Source organism: Scyliorhinus torazame, chromosome 10 (genome assembly GCF_047496885.1).
Source record: "Scyliorhinus torazame isolate Kashiwa2021f chromosome 10, sScyTor2.1, whole genome shotgun sequence".
Taxonomy (NCBI): Eukaryota; Metazoa; Chordata; class Chondrichthyes; order Carcharhiniformes; family Scyliorhinidae; genus Scyliorhinus; species Scyliorhinus torazame.
Window position 1 is genome coordinate 177,000,504 of NC_092716.1, and position 19,010 is coordinate 177,019,513.

General features: G+C 46.4%; 1 protein-coding gene across 7 annotated transcripts in view; it reads right to left on the reverse strand.

Moving 5' to 3' along the window:
• gtf2h1 (general transcription factor IIH, polypeptide 1) overlaps positions 1-18,665 on the reverse strand; it is a 155,886-nt gene extending 137,221 nt beyond the window's left edge. The window contains exons 1-2 of one of the 7 annotated variants that reach the window (XM_072518988.1): positions 18,505-18,653; positions 11,407-11,459 (exon numbers count right to left, since the gene is read on the reverse strand). The gene's annotated coding sequence lies outside the window, so the exon portion shown is untranslated. Of the gene's footprint in view, positions 1-11,309; positions 11,363-11,406; positions 11,460-11,565; positions 11,642-18,504 lie in introns of those variants that run through there. The other 6 variants (XM_072518987.1, XM_072518992.1, XM_072518991.1 and 3 more) reach the window with 6 other exon arrangements.
• Positions 18,666-19,010: the final 345 nt, after the last annotated feature.

Consider the following 19,010-nt stretch of genomic DNA (forward strand, 5'->3'; position numbering starts at 1 on the left):
TGCTAAATCTCCATGGGTCTACTCCTCCCATCTGCTCCATAATGTCTTTAAGCACCTTGGCTGCTGCCGGCCCCCTTCCAGTCCTGGACCTCGATCTGTCCAGCCCTGGTTCCAGCACCGTGTTAAAATCTCCACCCATTACCAACTTCCCCACCTCTAGGTCCGGGACACGTCCTAACATTCGCCTCATAAAGTTGGCATCATCCCAATTTGGGGCATATACGTTCACTAAGACCACCGCCTCCCCCTGTAATTTGCCACTCACCATCACGTATCTGCCCCCACTATCCGCCACTATGGTCTTTGCCTCAAACATTACCCGCTTCCCCACTAGTATAGCCACCCCCCTGTTTTTCGCATCTAGCCCCGAATGAAACACCTGCCCCACCCATCCTTTGCGTAGTCTAACCTGGTCTATCAGTTTCAAATGCGTCTCCTGTAACATAACCACATCTGCCTTAAGTTTCTTAAGGTGTGCGAGTACCCGTGCCCTCTTAATCGGCCCGTTCAGCCCTCTCACATTCCACGTGATCAGCCGGGTTGGGGGGCTCTTTACCCCCCCCCCCCCCTGTCGATTAGCCATCCCCTTTTATCCAGCTCCTCACCCGGTTCCCACGCAGCTGTGTCCCCACCAGGCGGTGCCCTCCCGCCCCGCCCACCCCACCCCATACCAGCTCCCCCTTCTCCCCAGCAGCAGCAACCCAGTAAATCCCCCCTCCCACCCCCCCCGCTAGATCCCCCACTAGCGTAGTTACACCCCCCATGTTGCTCCCAGAAGTCAGCAAACTCTGGCCGACCTCGGCTTCCCCCCGTGACCTCGGCTCGCACCGTGCGACGCCCCCTCCTTCCTGCTTCCCTATACCCGCCATAATTATCATAGCGCGGGAACAAAGCCCGCGCTTCCCTTTTGGCCCCGCCCCCAATGGCCAACGTCCCCAGCTCCTCCACCTCCCTTCCTCCCTCCCCCACAACCTGTGGAAGAGAGAAAAGTTACCGGGTCGCAGGATTAACAACATAAAAATCATTTCTTCCCCCCTTTTTCCCCCCTCTTCGCCGCCCATATTCGCCCCACCACTTTGTCTCAAACGTTCTTTTTTAATAACCCGCTTATTCCAATTTCTCTTCAACAAGAAATGTCCACGCCTCATCCGCCGTTTCAAAGTAGTGGTGCTTCCCTTGATATGTGACCCACAGTCTTGCCGGCTGCAGCATTCCAAATTTAATCTTCTTTTTATGAAGCACCGCCTTGGCCCGATTAAAGCTCGCCCTCCTTCTCGCCACCTCCGCACTCCAGTCTTGATATACGCGGATCACCGCGTTCTCCCACCTACTGCTCCGAGTTTTCTTTGCCCATCTGAGGACCATCTCTCTGTCCTTAAAACGGAGGAATCTCACCACTATGGCTCTGGGAATTTCTCCTGCTCTCGGTCCTCGCGCCATCACTCGGTATGCTCCCTCCACCTCCAACGGACCCGTCGGGGCCTCCGCTCCCATTAACGAGTGCAGCATCGTGCTCACATATGCCCCGACGTCCGCCCCTTCTGCACCTTCAGGAAGACCAAGAATCCTTAAATTCTTCCTCCTCGCATTATTCTCCAGCACCTCCAGCCTTTCCACACATCGTTTATGGTGTGCCTCGTGCATCTCCGTCTTCACCACCAGGCCCTGTATATCGTCCTCGTTCTCGGCAGCCTTTGCCTTCACGACCCGAAGCTCCCGCTCCTGGGTCTTTTGCTCATCTTTTAGCCCTTCAATCGCCTGTAATATCGGGGCCAACAGCTCCTTCTTCATCTCCTTTTTAAGTTCTTCCACGCAGCGCTTCAAGAACTCGTGTTGTTCAGGGCCCCATATTAAACTGCCACCTTCCGACGCCATCTTGGTTTTTGCTTGCCTTCCTTGCCGCTGCTCTAAAGGATCCACTGCAATCCGGCCACTTTCCTCTCCTTTTTCCATCCGTGTCCAGGGGGGATTCCCTTCTGAATTACCGCACAGTGTTATTTGCCGTTAAAATTGCCGATGGGGCTCCTATTAAGAGCCCAAAAGTCCGTTCCACCGGGAGCTGCCGAAACGTGCGACTTAGCTGGTCATCGCCGCACCCGGAAGTCCACAATAATCTCTTATGCGGAACTTTGTCAAATGCCTTCTGAAACTCCAAATATACCACATCGACTGGCTCCCCCTTGTCAACTGTACTAGTACATCTTCAAAGAATATCAACAGATTTATCAAGCATGAATTCCCCTTCATAAATCCATGCTGACTCTGACTGTCCTGCCACTACTTTCCATATGTTCCGCTACAAAGTCCTTGATAATTGATTCAAGAATTTTTCCCACTACTGATGTCCGCATTACTGGTCGATAATTCCGTGTTTTCTCTCTACCTCCCTTTTTGAATATTGGAGTGACATTAACTACCCTCCAATCTGCAAGGACTGTTCCAGAGTCTATAGAATCCCAGAAGATGACCATCAAAGCACCCACTATTTCTTGAACCACCTCATTAAACACTCTGGGATGCAGATTAGCAGGCCCTGGGGATTTATCCGCCTTCAATCCCATCAATTTTCCAAGCATTTCTCTACTAATATTGATCTCCCTCAGTTCTTCCCTCTCACTAAACCTTTCATTCTCCAACATTTCTGATATCTGATTTGTGTCCTCATTTGTGAAGACAGAACCAAAGTATGTATTCAATTGGTCAGCCATTTGCTTGCCCTGTTTCTGTCTGTAAGGGGCCTAAATTTGCCTTTACCAATCTCTTTCTCTTCACATATCTATAGAAACTCTTAGTGTGTTTATGTTGCCTGCAAGCTTTCTTTTGTGCTGTATTTTCCCCTTCTTAATCAATTCCTTGGTCCTACTTTGCTGAATTCTAAATTGCATCCAGTCCTCAGACCTATTATTTTCCTTGGCCAATCTGCATGCTTCTTCTTTGGATCGGATACTATTTCTAATTTCCTTTGTAAACCATGGATTGGCCCTCTTACCCATTTTGCTTTTGTGCCAGACATGAATGAGCAGTTGCTGCAGTTCCCCCATGCGTTCCTTGAATGTTTCCCATTGCCTATCCACTGTCATTCCTTTAAGTAACTCTCCCAAATCTATTAAGGCCAACTCACGCCACATATCTTCATAGTTTCCTTTAAGATTCAGCACCCTAGTCTCCAAATCAACGACTTCACTCTCCATCTTGATTAAAAATTCTATTATGTTATGGTTGCTCATCCCCAAGGGGTCTCGCATAGCCAGATTGGCAATGATTCCCTTCTCATTACACAGTACCCAGTCTAAGATGGCCTTGGGAATGGTCCCAAGACTTAGTTACAGGCAAAGAGCTGCAGTACCTCTTCGGGCCACTGCAGCACTGTGCCTAGGGGGATTTGGAGAGGTATCAGTCAATGTGATTGGCCAACAGCTCTCTAAGGTAGGTCTTCCTTCAAAAGGTTGAAGTCCAAAGGTTTATTTTGAATCACTAGCTTTTGGAGGACAGCTCCTTCCTCAGGTGAATGAAGATGCGGGTTCCAGAAACATATAGACAAAGTCAATGATGCAAGACGATATTTTGAATGCGAGTCTTTGCAGGTAATTAAGTCTTTACAGGTCAGATGGAGCAACTGGAGAGAGGGACAATCACAAGTTAAAGAGGTGTGAATAGTCTCAAGCCAGGACAGGTGGTAGGATTTCGCAATCCCAGGTCAGATGGTGGGGGGTGAATGTAATGCGACATGAATCCAAGGTCCTGGTTGAGACCGTACTTATATGTGTGGAACTTGGCTATAAGTTTCTGCTCGGCGATTCTGCGTTGTCGCGTGTCCTGAAGGCCGCCTTGGAGAATGGCTATCCGGAGATCAGAGGCTGAATGCCCTTGACTGCTGAAGTGTTCCCCGACTGGAATGGAACATTCCTGCCTGGCGATTGTCACGCGATGTCTGTTCATCCGTCGTCGCAGCGTCTGCATGGTCTTGCCAATGTGCCACGCTTCTTACTGTGCTCACCCCAGTCCAACGCCTACATTTCCACATCATTCCTTCAAAGAGCAGATGGAGGTCCCGCCCACTGCCAATCAATGCTCAATTTAGAGTTAAAGGACATCTGAGAGTCGGCGGGGAGCACATTATGCGGTGACTTTCAGGATAAGCACCTAAAGATTCTACCCCATGTATCAATTCTTTAAAAGCTATCCATTGCATGTCAAGCATTATACCTTTTAATGCAGTCTCTCAAGCTACCACAGCCAATTTGTCCCTCATACCTTCATATATAGTTTCCTTTGTTGGGATTCAAGGTCCTAATTTCAGATTAAACTACATCACTTTCAAACTTAATATAAAATGTTATCATATTATGATCACTCTTCCATGGAGGTGCCTTTACAGCAAGATTATAAATTAGCCCTTTCTCATTAAATAATAACAGGTCGAAATTAGCCCATTAATTAATTCAGGATTTTTCAAAGTGCGGATCACAACCGGTGAAGTGCTCAGCGGCTGCTACCGACTTAAATTGCCACCATTTTCAAATAAAACGAAATGAGACTGCGTGCAGTCTCTCAGCCAGAAGCAGCAGCAGTGAGCAGGTCTGCGCCCTGCACATACACTTGATGTCAAGCGTCCTGTACGTGCTTTTGGCACCATATCACGGAGGAGAGCTTCTTCCATTTTCTAGCTGTTGGGCAAGCAAGGCAGGAGGACTATGAAGATGGATTGTTTTCCTTTTTTTTAAAAAAAATTTTATTCTCCTCCATTTTCACATTTTCTCCCACATTTACATCCATCAACAATAAACAATAATCAGCAAGATATGTCAGTCCCCATAATAACAACAACTATCCCATCTACCCACCAACCCCCAAACCTCAACCCGCATGTTTACATAAACAAATGGCAAAAATAAATCAGGGATTACCCGTAGTCACCCTTAATCTTACACAGCTCCCACCCCCCCCACCCCACCCCCCCACTCCAGGCCTCCAGCTCCTCCCGTCCACTGCCTCTTGTAAAACTCCTCCCCCTACCTTTGTTTCCTTCCCCCCCAACTTTCCACCCCGGCTAGACCACTCGGACCCTGTTCTGCCAGGCTCCGATGGCCGCAGCCCCTCCCCCCACCTCACTCCCGTTCACTGGCCGGCACACACCGGCCAGCGTGGAGGCCCCCACCCGGGTCCCTTTCCCACTTGCCCAACCCCAGGAAAGCCCAAAGATCCCCTTTTAGCACACAAACCCCGCCTATCCACCTACACCCCAAAGAACTCTCATTTCGAGTGAAAGTCCCGTCCCATCCCTCATCCAAATATATACCACCTTGGCTCCTTTAATCTCTACACCCGCGCGTAGTGATACAAAAAAGAAAATACAGTCATGAGGTTACATCGGCACATGGCCATTCCTCAGTTTGTCAGTTCTGCCACAGTCCTTCTGCTTTCGCAAACTCCTCCGCTGCTTCCGCCGTTCCAAAATAAAAGTCCCTGAGCTTGTAAGTCACCCTCAGCTTCGCTGGATATACAATGCCGCACCGCACCTTGCTAATGTACAGTGCCCTCTTCACCCGGTTGAAGGCAGCCCGCCTCCTTGCCAGCTCCACCGTAAAGTCCTGGTATACACGTATACCAGCTCCAGCCCACTGCACCACCTGCTTCTGCTTGGCCCAGCTCAGGACCTTCTCCTTCACCCTGTACCTACAGAAGCACAGAGTCACTGCCCTTGGCGGCTCACTCGCCTTTGGTACAGGCCTCCACGACCGATGAGCCCGATCCAGTTCATATCGGGAGGGGTCCTCCCCCTCCCCCAGTAGTTTTGCCAGCATCGCGGCAAAATACTCAGTCGGCTTCGGTCAGCCCCACAATCCTCAAGTTCTGTCGCCTGGATCTATTTTCCAGGTCTTCCATTTTTCCTCGCAGATCCTTGTAAGTATCCATCACCTTCCGCATCTCTTTCCCCATCGAGGCAAGTTGATCACCGTGCTGCAATAACGTCTCCTTCACTTCCTTCAGCACCTCCCCTTGCTCTCGCACCTCCCCCACTGCGCTCGCCACCTCCGTCCTAACCGGGGAAACCGCCTCCTCCACCAGCACACTCAAAGCCTCCCTCATCTCCTTCCTCACCGTCTCCATGCATTTCGCAATCTGCGCCAACTGCTTTTCAAATTCCGCAGCCATCACCTTGGTTATTTCTTCAGCCGTAAGCAGTGCGGCCTTCCCTGGTGCTCCAGCCTCCATTTTTCCTGGTGACCCCGCAGTGACCTTTCCACTCCCCGACGGACCGCCAGCTGTTTTTTTTTCGGCCGTTTTTCTGCTCACCCTCGACATTTTTCTTTGTTCTTTTTTTCCTCCTGGGTCTTCTCAGTGCCTCCTCCGTGCCTTCTCCCGTCTTCTGCCGCCTCCGCGGACCCTGGGACCGGGCTTAAAGCCCCAAAATTGCCGTTTCCGAGCGGGGGCTCTCCATTGTGCGGCCGCCTCCCGCCCGCCGTCACCGGAAGTCCCGAAGATGGATTGTTTTCTAACAAGAAAGACATGGCCAGAGACTCAAATGGGCAGTGTACCTACTGGACAGCATCGCACATATCTTTGCACATTCTTCCCGTGTCTGTGTGGATTTCATCCCTAAAACCCAAAGATGTGCAGGTTAGGTGGATTGGCCAGACTAAATTGCCCCTTAATTGGCAAAAAATAATTGGGTACTCTACATTTATTTTTTAAAAAGGATTGCACACATCTGCTGGAGAAATCTGCTCAGGCGAGTCCAGGGCAGGGCAGAGCAGTGCTCTGTACAGACTCCAGGACCTCTGGTTAATAGCCTACAAAGAAGAAATTTTACGTTGCAACAAAGCAGTATATAGATGATTTCTTGAAGTATGGTTTAGTAAATTGTGTCAATGCAATTAAGGATGCAAAGCCCATGTGTGTTGTATGCAGGGAAATACTGGCAGATAGAGAAGAAGTTACAGATTTTGAAAGAACACAAGAACTAGGAACAGGAGTAGGCCACCCCTCGAGCCTGCTCCGCCATTTAATGAGATCATGGCTGATCTTTGTGGACTCAGCTCCACTCTCCGGCCCGTACACCATATTCCCGAATCCCTTTATTCTTTAGAAAGGCATCTATCTTTTTCTTAAAAACGTTTAAAGAAGGAGCCTCAACTGCTTCACTGGGCAAGGAATTCCAGAGATTCACAACCCTTTGGGTGAAGAAGTTCCTCCTAAACTCGGTCTTAAATCTACTCCCCCTTATTTTGAGACTATGCCCCCTAGTTCTGCTTTCCCCGACCAGTGGAAACAACCTGCCCGCATCTATCCTATCTATTCCCTTCATAATTTTATATGTTTCAATAAGATCCCCCCCGCATCCTTCTAAACTCCAATGAGTACAGTCCCAGTCTACTCAACCTCTCATCATAATCTAATCCCCTCAACTCTGGGATCAACCTAGTGAATCTCCTCTGCACTCCCTCCAGTGCCAATATGTCCTTTCTCGGGTAAGGAGACCAAAACTGAACACAATACTCCAGATGTGGCCTCACCAACACCCTATATAATTGCAGCATAACCTCACTAGTCTTGAACTCCATCCCTCTAGCAATGAAAGACAAAACTCGATTAGCCTTCTTAATCACCTGTTGCACCTGCACACCAACTTTTTGCGACTCGTGTACCAGCACACCCAGATCCCTCTGCACAGCAGCATGTTTTAACATCTTACCGTTTAAATAATAATCCATTCTGCTGTTATTCCTCCCAAAATGGATAGCCTCACACTTGGCAACATTGAATTCCATCTGCCAGACCCTAGCCCATTCACCTAACCTATCCAAATCCTTCTGCAGACTTCCGGTATCCTCTGCACTTTTTGCTTTACCACTCATCTTAGTGTCGTCTGCAAACTTTGACACATTGCACTTGGTCCCCAACTCCAAATCATCTATGTAAATTGTGAACAACTGCGGGCCCAATACTGGTCCTTGAGGGATCCCACTAGTTACAGGTTGCCAACCAGAGAAACACCCATTTATCCCCACTCTCTGCTTTCTGTTAGTTAACCAATCTTCTACCCATGCATCTTTAGTTTATGCAGCAACCTTTTGTGTGGCACCTTGTCAAAAGCTTTCTGGAAATCCAGATATACCACATCCATTGGCTCCCCGTTATCTACTGCACTGGTAATGTCCTCAAAAAATTCTACCAAATTAGTCAGACACGACCTACCCTTTGTGAACCCATGCTGCGCCTGCCCAATGGGACAATTTCCCTCCAGGTGCCCCGCTATTTCCTCCTTAAATGATAGATTCCAGCATTTTCCCTCGAACCGAAGTTAAGCTTACCGGCCTATAATTACCCGCTTTCTGCCGACCTCCTTTTTTAAACAGTGGTGTCGCGTTTGCTACTTTCCAATCCTCTGGGACCACCCCAGAGTCTAGGGAATTTTGATAAATTATCACTAGTGCATTTACAATTTCCCTAGCCATCTCTTTTAACACTCTGGGATGCATCCCATCAGGGCCAGGAGACTTGTCTCCCTTTAGCCACATTAGCTTGCCCAATACTGCCTCCTTAGTGATTACAATCATCTCAAGGTCCTCACCTATCATATCTTTATTTCCATCAGTCATTGGCATGTTATTTGTGTCTTCCACTGTGAAGACTGACCCAAAAAACCTGTTCAGCTCCTCAGCCATTTCCCCGTCTCCTATTATTAAATCTCCCTTCTCATCTTCCAAAGGACCAATATTTACCTTAGCCACTCTTTTTTGTCTTATATATTTGTAGAAGCTTTTACTATCTGCTTTTATGTTCTGAGACAGTTTACTTTCATAGTCTACCTTACTCTTCTTTATAGCTTTTTTAGTGGCTTTCTGTTGTCCCCTAAAGACTTCCCAGTCCTCTAGTCTCCCACTAATCTTTGCAACTTTGTATGTTTTTTCCTTCAATTTGATACTCTCCCTCACCTCCTTAGATATCCACGGTCGATTTTTCCCCTTTCTACCGTCTTTCATTTTTGTCGGTATGAACCTTTTCTGAACACTGTGAACGATCGCTCGGAAGGTTCTCCACTGTTCCTCAACTGCTTCACCATGAAGTCTTTGTTCCCAGTCTATCTTAGCTAGTTCTTCTCTCATCCCATTGCAATCGCCTTTGTTTAAGCACAAAACACTAGTGTTTGATTTTACCTTGTCATCCTCCAACTGTATTTTAAATTCCACCATATTGTGGTCACTCCTTCCAAGAGGATCCCGAACTATGAGATCATTAATCAATCCTGCCTCATTACACAGGACCAGATCTAGGACCGCTTGTTCCCTTGTAGGTTCCATTACATACTGTTCCAGGAAATTATCCCGGACACATTCTATAAACTCCTCCTCAAGGCTGTCTTTACCAACCTGGTTAAACCAATCGACATGTAGATTAAAATCCCCCATGATAACCGCTGTACCATTTCTACATGCATCCGTTATTTCTTTGCTTATTGCCTGCCCTACCATCCTGTTACTATTTGGTGGCCTATAGACTACTCCTATCAGTGACCTTTTTGCCTTACTATTCCTGATTTCCACCCAAATTGATTCAACCTTGTCCTCCATAGCACCAATATCATCTCTTACTATTGCCCGGATGCCATCCTTAAACAACAAAGCTACACCACCGCCCTTACCATCCATTCTATCCTTTCGTATAGTTTGATACCCTTGGATATTTAACTCCCAGTCGTGACCATCCTTTAACCATGTTTCCGTAATGGCCACTAAATCATAGTCATTCACGATGATTTGCGCCATCAACTCATTCACCTTATTCCATATACTACGAGCATTCAGGTAAAGTACACTTACGCTGTTTTTTATGTCTTTGTTATGAATCCTAACACCTTGATCAGTAACTTTTCGCAAATTATTTTTCATCTTACCCTTTCTCCTAATTTTCCTTGTCTTTGAACCCATATCTCTACATAATAACCTGTCACGTAACCTGCCTTGCTCTCCATTAACCATTATACTGTCCATAGCTTTACCCTTCCCTTCCCCCCAACTTGCTAGTTTAAAGTCCTTGTGACCAACCTATTTATCCTATTCGCTAGAACACTGGTCCCAGAATGGTTCAGGTGAAGACCGTCCCAACGGTACAGGTCCCTCCTGCCCCAGTACTGATGCCAATGCCCCATGAAATGGAATCCCTCTTTCCCGCAGCACTCCTTTAGCCACGTGTTAACTTCCCTAATTTTCTCAACCCTATGCCAATTGGCACGTGGCTCGGGTAGTAATCCAGAGATTATAACCCTGGAGGACCTGTTCTTTAATTTAGTCCCTAGTGTTTGATAATCCCCAAACAGGTCCTCTTTCCTAGTCTTACCCATGTTGTTAGTCCCAACGTGGACCACAACAACTGGATCCTCCCCCTCCCTCTCCAAAATCCTTTCAAGCCGATCAGAGATGTCCCTCACCCTGGCACCGGGCAGGCAACATACCATGCGGGACTCACGATCTGGCTTACAAAGGATGCCATCACTCCCCCTAATTATAGAATCCCCTACAACTACCACTTGTCTTTTTGCTCCCCCCTCTAGAATGGCTTCCTGTACCACAGTGCAGAGGTTAGTCAACGCATCCTCCCTACAGCCCTCTTCCTCATCCACACAGGGAGCAAGTACCTCATACCTGTTGGACAAGGTCAAGGGCTGAGGCTCCTCAACTCCTAAACTCAGGATCCCCCTACCTGCCTCCGTTGCAGTCACACCACTCTGTCCCCGACCACTGTCCGAATTATCAGTACTTATTCTACCGGGTGTGACTGCCTCCTGAAACAAAGCATCCAGGTAATTCTCCCCCTCCCTGATGTGCCGCAGCTTGTGCAGCTCGGTCTCCAGCTCATCAATTCTGAGCCGAAGTTCCTCGAGCAGCCAACACTTGCTGCAGATGTGGTCACTGACGGTCTCAATGGGATCCACCAGTTCCATCATCACACAGCAACAGCACATCACCTGTCCAGCCATATTCAACTAGTTAATTAATTTAAATAATTTTTTTTTAATAGAACCTCAAGGATAAACCCGAACACCAACAAAAACAGAGCCCTCTCTCGCCACTCACCCGAACTCAGTCACTCACCTAAACTCAGATGCACTCTGTTCCAATCAGCACTCAGTCACTCACCTAAACTCAGATGCACTCTGTTCCAATCAGCACTCCGTGACTAAAGACACTCCTGCCACACCTTTTGTGCCCTGCCTGATTTCCAATGAGCCAATAGGCCTGCTCCAGGAAGTGGACTCTCCAACTGCCACTCGACCTGCAAACAAGCACTTTTAAATATGCACTCACCTCTCCCAGCAACCCTGCAATCTGTGGCCTGCTCCAGGAACTGGATTCTCCAACTGCCACTCAACCTGCAAACAAGCACTTTTAAATATGCACTCACCTCTCCCAGCAACCCTGCAATCTGTGGCCTGCTCCAGGAACTGGATTCTCCAACTGCCAAAAGAGAAGGGGTGGGTGAAAAATCCCTTTTGCGGTTGAGACCCCAGAGTCCGTTATTAACTTACAGCTGACTCCAAATTACAACATAACGTTGCTGTACCTGACCTGTGATACCACGTTAAAAACGTGTGAAAAGTCCACAAGGCTGTCAGTATTCTGCTTCACGGCACCAGGGACCTGTGTTTAATTCCCGGCTTGGGTCACTGTCTGTGCAGAGTCTGCACGTTCTCCCCATGTCCGCGTGGGTTTCCTCCAGGTGCTCCGGTTTCCTCCACAAGTCCCTAAAGACATGCTTGTTAGGTTAATTGGACATTCTGAATTCTCCCTCAGTGTACCCGAATAAGCGCCCGAGTGTGGCGACTATGAGATTTTCACAGTAACTTCATTGCAGTGTTAATGTAAGCCTACTTGTGACACTAATAAAGATTAGATTATTATTATTGGTTGAAGGTGGCACAAAGGAACTGGCTGAAGTCTGCACCTGATATGCGCATTGCCCTCTCCTCCTTTGAACCTGATTCAAATGAGTTTGTGAGGACCAAGCAAGCTCCCCTTTCGCATTAGAGGTAAGCAAACGTGACGCGTCGCGAAGATCTGCCGGTTGGCAACAGTGGGTCCCAGGAAAAAAGGTTTGAAAAACACTGATCTAGTTAGTTCCTAACATACTGTTCCAGAAAACCATCATGCATACACCTGAGGAATTCTTCACCCACAGCATTATTCCTAATTAGGTTTGTCCTGTTTATATGTAAATTATGTTCCCCATGATTACTGTTATATCTTTGTTACATGCATGCCTAATTTCTGATTGATACCGTGCCCTACAGTGCGGTAGCCGAGAAATAACAACGAACAATGTTTGCTGCCCTTGCTGTTTTTTAACCTCACCCAAACTGATTCTACATCTTGATCGTCCTATCCAAGATCTTGCCTCACTAATAAAATGCTCTCATCGTTTTTTAAAACAGTGCTACCCCTCCACCCCCTCACTTTCCTTTTTGCTTACCCTTCTTAAATGTTGAATACCGTTGAACATTGACTCACCCTGTGTCACCCTGCAGCCACATCTTTGTAATGGCAATTAGATCAAACCTGTTTACTTCCAATTGTGTTGTCAATTCATCTACCTTGTAATGAATGATGTATGCATTCAGATAAGAGTGAATTTAATTCTATCTTTTTATTATTTTCCCAACCTCCACTCACACACACTTTTAAGTTGTCTCCTCAACGACTCTCCCTTGGACTGATCTGTTCCCTGTAAGAACACTATTCACGAAGCCCTACGCTGCTCTTGCTTGGCCCTTGTTTCGCACTGTAACCAATCACTATTTGTTGATGTACCATTGTCAATGTACTCTGTCGATTATTCTTGTGTCCATTATGAACGTTCCCTTCGCTGCAGAAAATACTTTTCACTGTACTTCGGTACGTGACAATAAATATCAATCTATCAATCTTTTTGCCACAAACATTATAAATTCCCTTACTGCTGCCTGAGCTGTTTCCTTATCCTCTCTCTTTAATTTATCACATTTTTCCTCACCTTATCACTCACTCCTACTATTTAACATAAAGCCCTCGCTACCACCCTATTTATTATACCCAGCAGAACATAGTTTCTAGCAGGTTCAGATATAGGTCATCCTAATGGTATAGCTCCCACTTTTCACAACAGTGCCCCAAAAATTGAAACCCATTTCTTTTACACCAATATTTGAACCATACATTTAATTCTCTAATCTTATTTACCTTACTCCGATTTGCTCGTGGCACAGGTGACAGTCCAGAGATTATTCAGCAGGAGACTTTCAGCAGCATGGGGTTTAATGCAAATAAAATGAATGGGAGCTCAATGATTGCACACAACACAAACTTAGGTGCTAATCTGGCGATTTGTGGTTTCTGAAATGGGCTAGGCTGTGATACCTGTTATGGTTCAGTACACTCGCTGTAAGTTTAACACATAAAGAATGACCATCTGGGTGAGGTACCGGCAGACCCTTACCCAAAGAGAAATTAGAAGAACATGGGCAAAGAAAGAAAGGCATAGCTGCACTTGCAACTCTCCTGTGGAGATCAATGCAGGATTGATCCTGATTAAAAGGTTGCATATTTCCAAACATTGCAAAGTCAAATATTTTTCATTTTATAAAAAGACTACAGAGGGAGTGTGTGTGTCTGATTCCACAATGGTGCTCTAAGAATTAAGAGGCTAACCGTCAGCAGCTATTCAAGAAGGTGGTTTCCCAGTATTATTTGGCTGCGTACACCAAGAAGCTTTTATTTTGTTAAATATTGCAGGAGGAAAGACTACAGCAGAGAGCGAGACAGCATAAAAACTGAAGTGTTCACTGAAACAACTGTCACATATAAAACAGAAATGAAAGGGGAGAAGATGATTAAAAACTGGAACAAATAAAGAAGTGAAAAAAGATTAAATTGAAGCTTTGCTAAAGAGAAAGGATAACAGAAACAAATTTACTGGAAATAAGAGCAGCTCTGCCAGAACTGCTTGAAAATCAAGAGATGTTTTTATAAAATATATATCCACTCTTTGTCCTCAAAAACCAGACAGTCCCAACTTCCCATCAATCAGATGCTGACCTATTTCAATTCCCGCTCATTCCACTGCCCACAAGTCAGCCCAGAATATCTTCCCAATATTTCTGGCTTTTATTCTGCCCCCTCGACATCTTCCTGAACTTTGAAATCTTGTGTTACTTTATCTGCAGCAAGCTGGCTTGACAGGCTCCAAATTAATTCCTTGAGATTAATCTTTTTGCAGTCCCCAGTAGGTTCTTCTTGGAGATAGAACAGAAGAAATAGAAGGAGCTGGCCACTTGGCCCTTTGAGCCAGCTTCACCTTTCAACATGATCATGGCTGACCTTTTACCTGAACTCCACCTTCCCTCACTGTCCCCATAGCAACCCGGTCTTGAATATACTCAATGACTGGGTATCTGGGGTGGACAATTCCAAAGGTTCACAACACTCTGCTCAGTACAACAAATGGTTGCTACCTCATACCCAGGCACTCAAACCTGCCTATTTTCCAATTCCATATCTTGCCTTGCTCTTTTAATGTCATTCCTAGCCCCTTCTCCACCTCCCAACACTCTCCCCATCTCACCTTGGCCACCTGGTATTTTACCACCTACAAAATCCTCTTGCGTCACTGCTGAAACCCCTCATTCCTCCCAGTCAGTGTACTGGTTCTCCTGATCCATTCATCCTCATCAACCCTATAAGACCAAAGCACTCTTTTTTTTCCTACCTTCAAAGTGGCACACCACTTTCCTCATAGCTGCTAATTTATGTGTCAGGTGTGTTATAATGATCTAAAGGCACCAATTACTCATAAGGGATTGTGCGAACATGGTGTGAGTTCATTTATTATTCTTGTGTCTCCTTCTCGGCACTTGTGAACATATATAACATGGAAGGAAAGCTTGAGGACATCAGCAGCAGCACTGTGTGTGCTGTGTTCTGCACCAGGCTGAAGTGAAACTAAGGTGGATTATATGACGCACTTCCCTTAAAGTGATGGGATGCTACTATCCCTTATCTAGTAATTGCTTTTATCACTTCAAGGCTCAACCCACTTAATAATTCTCCTGCTGGCTTCCCCTTTTCTACCCTCTTGAATTATGATTCATTCAGAATGCTCCCACCCACATCCTGAACATCCAAAGCACTATACTCCCATTAGCAGGCTCCATTATGTCCCAATAGTCACCTATATCAATTTCCAAAATCTATTTCCTGGTCTTCCAATGTCTCTGTCCTCGTTCCACTATGCTCAAAAGACTGACTTCAGCTGTACATTTCTGAGAAGTTACTGAACCCTTACCAAAGAGGGAAGGTTTTCTAGGCTGTAGAGTAAATGCAGATGGTTTTAACAGTCTTGACAGGCATTTTCAATGAAGATCCACAGCTACTTCACTAGAAAGCAACTAGCAAACACAATAAACGCAAGTATAGCAAAATACCTGGATCTTCGCTAATGTATCAATTTATGGGGCAAAATTTGACGCAGTGTCATTTGTATTAGTTCCACAAATAGGAGATAGAACTATGCAAGAAGTATGAAACATAAAGTTGAATTGTCAAGATAAATCAAGAAAAACTTGGTCAGACCACAGTTCGAGTACCACATGGAATTTTAGACCCCACAAGACAGGAACAATATTGAGGCTCCACAGAGGCACAGTTGAAGGTGGTATATAGAGCGCACCTCACAAGGGCGAGGATGAGCCGGCTCTTTGAGGGGGTAGAAGATGTGTGTGAGCGTTGCGGCGGTGGGGGTCATCTCTAAAGTGGTAAACATGAAACTGGACCCGGGCCCTCGGGAGGCCATATGAAATGAAATGAAATGAAAATCGCTTATTGTCACAAGTAGGCTTCAATGAAGTTACTGTGAAAAGCCCCTAGTCGCCACATTCCGGCACCTGTTCGGGGAGGCTGTTACGGGAATTGAACCGTGCTGCTGGCCTGCTTTCAAAGCCAGCGATTTAGCCCTGTGCTAAACAGCCCCCGATTTTCGGGATGTCGGACCTGTTGGAAACAGGTGCGGAGTCAGATGTTGTAACCTTCGCCTTGTTGATCGCCCGAAGACAGATCCTGTTGGGATGGAGAGCAACCTCTCCACCCTGTGCCCTGGCGTGGCGGGAGGACCTGCTGGAATTCTTGACTCTTGAGACGGTCAAATGTGAACTGAGGGGAGGATGGAGGGGTTCTACAATTCATGGGCATTATCTATTATACACTTTTGAGAATTGGGATTACATCGAACATAGTTGGGGGACTACATGGGATTACATCGAACATAGTTGGGGGACTGACTGTATGTGTTAATGGTGACTATGGGTGATTCCTGATTCCTTTTTGTTATTTGTTTATGTTAACATGCGGGATGCTGTAGTGGGTTTGATGGGAGGATGGGATTATTGTTATTGATATGGGGATTGACATTACATTTGTTACTGATTATTGTTTATTGTTGGTGGGTGTAAATTTGGGAGAAAATGTGAAAAAGGAGAAAAATATATATTTTTTAAATACCCAACAGCTGTGCACTCTGTCCAGGGTATGATGCCATACCAGCAGTTATACACTATATTAGATATGCTGGCACATTGCTAGAGGAAAGAAAGAAGGATTTACATCTTTCACTACCACAGGTATGTCACAAAGGGCTTTACAACCATATCAGGTACTTACAAAGCACAGTCACTATGCTAATGTAGGAAAAGTGGCAGTCAATTTGCACAATGCAAGCTCCTACAAACAGTAATCATCAGATAATTTGCTTTAGTAATACTGTTTGAAGTATAAATATTAGCTAGGGATACCTGCTCTTAACAGTGTCACAGGATCTTTTACATCTAAAAGGGCAGATGGGGTCACAGTTTAACATCATCCAAAAGACAACATTCCACTATTGCAGCAACTTCTCATTACTGCACTGGGATGTGCTCAAGTAGCTGGTGTGGGACTTAACCGGCAATCATCCAAGGTGAGAGTGTTACCACTGATCCACCACTGACACTCTACCCCGGGATAAAATGCTACACTATTAACGTTTACCCTATAATTATTCATACTTAGATTTAGTTATTCCGGTTCCATGTGAGATAATGGACAGCAAGACACTGCCACCAACCCCAGTTCATCGCAGGTAGTGTCCCACTCTCAAAGGTCCTCCTAAAACATCCCAATCCATGTGATGCCCAGGACCTTGCATAGGAAGCGCTGGTGGAAGATGCCCAATTTACATACACCTTTGCTGTTCTCTCCCTGGCACAGGTTACAGTTGGAACTACTACGATCGTGTAGAATTGCAGCTTTGTGGTTATGTTGATGGTGTTGGATGCCAGACAACGTGGAGCCAACCAATGGTGCTTTGCCAATTCTTGCACGGACATCGATCTTCAAATCACCCTCCCTGCTGGTGTTGCCTCTTAAGCAGGGGAAATAGTCAACATCCTTGATGTTCTATTGCCCGATATTGATGGGACAGCCTTGCTGCTCTCCAGTCTTCATTGCCTTGGTCTTTGGGCAGTTGATGCATAGCCCAACCTTGGTGCCACTACTCTCATGAATAGTGGCCATGTCTTGGAGCTTGCGTGATTCTTTGACCAGCAAGGTGATGCCTTCTGCATAATCCAGGTCAGTCAACCAGTAGTGTTGCCACAGGATACCCAAGTTTACACCCACTATTGTCTTCCCCATGATGAAATCAATAACCAAGAGGAAGAGGAGTGAGGAGAGTATGCAGCATAGCTGGACTGCTGTGATGATGTTGCAGGAATATGTCATACCCATGTTGGATAATGCACTGATGATGTTAATATGGTGCAATGGGATGCAATTCTATCTAGCGATGTACTGCCAATGGACACTATTGGAAACCTCTTGAAATCAATTAAGCTGATAACAAGTGGCTCCTGATACATTAGGCTGTGCTCTATGATGATGCTGAACATAAAGATCTGCTCACAGCATGATCTGCTACCCCAGAAACCTGCCTGTTCTTCACAAAGGGCACGGTGTACTTCTGCTTTCACTCTGTTGAGGAGCAGCATGCTGGAGACTTTGCCAGGTACTAACAGCAGTGCTGCGGCACCTAGTTGTTGCAGCCATTGAGGTGCTCTTTCTTTGAAAACTCGATAATTACTCCTTGCCTCCAGTCATCCAAGATGTTCTCTGTGTGGCACACTATTTTATATACACTCTGTCTCAGGCATATTGGCATACTATTCTGGAACACTTACATATATACTACATCCTGGATATACTGGAGCACTCTTCGTCATATGCTATACTAGCAAATTATTAGATCTATGTTCTATTCCAGGTATAAGTCACATAATATGTGTACACACTATCAGGCACACTGTTAGCTGTGCACACTACCCCAGGGGCATTAGTAGATACACAGTCTATTGCGGATATACAATCACAGTTTATGTAACACACTATTACATACATACATACACTAAGTCTACATTCTGCACAAGATCTATTGTTGCCATACCTGTTCTTCTCCCGTTCCCAGGTTCTTACTAATTTTTCCTTCTATCAGACTGGGGCTCCAAACTCGACTCCAACTTCTCTGACATCCAGCAGCACCTCCCGTCTGTCCGGACCCCCCGGAACTCGACACCCGCACAAGAGGCCCGCGGACAAAGGTTCCTAGCGGAGGAAGCCGGCGGACGGCACGTGACCTGCAATGACGCGCAGGCGCCGAGCCGGCTGGAGCATCCGCGGAAGTGGAATCTGTCAGTGGCTCGGAGCGGGGCGGGATGGGAGTGCTGCCTGGGGTTCATCAGTGTCCCCTCCCCGGGGAGCCTCAGCCTCATCTCACCCTCCCCACAACGATCTTCCACTTTGACCCCCTCAGCCTCATGTCCCGCAGAGGAATCCACGGAATCCCTGCAGTGCAGAAGGAGGCCGTTCGTTCCATCGAGTCTGCGCTGACCCTCTGAAAGAGCACCCTCCCGAGGCCCACTCCTCCCCAATCCCCATAACCCTACGCTTTGA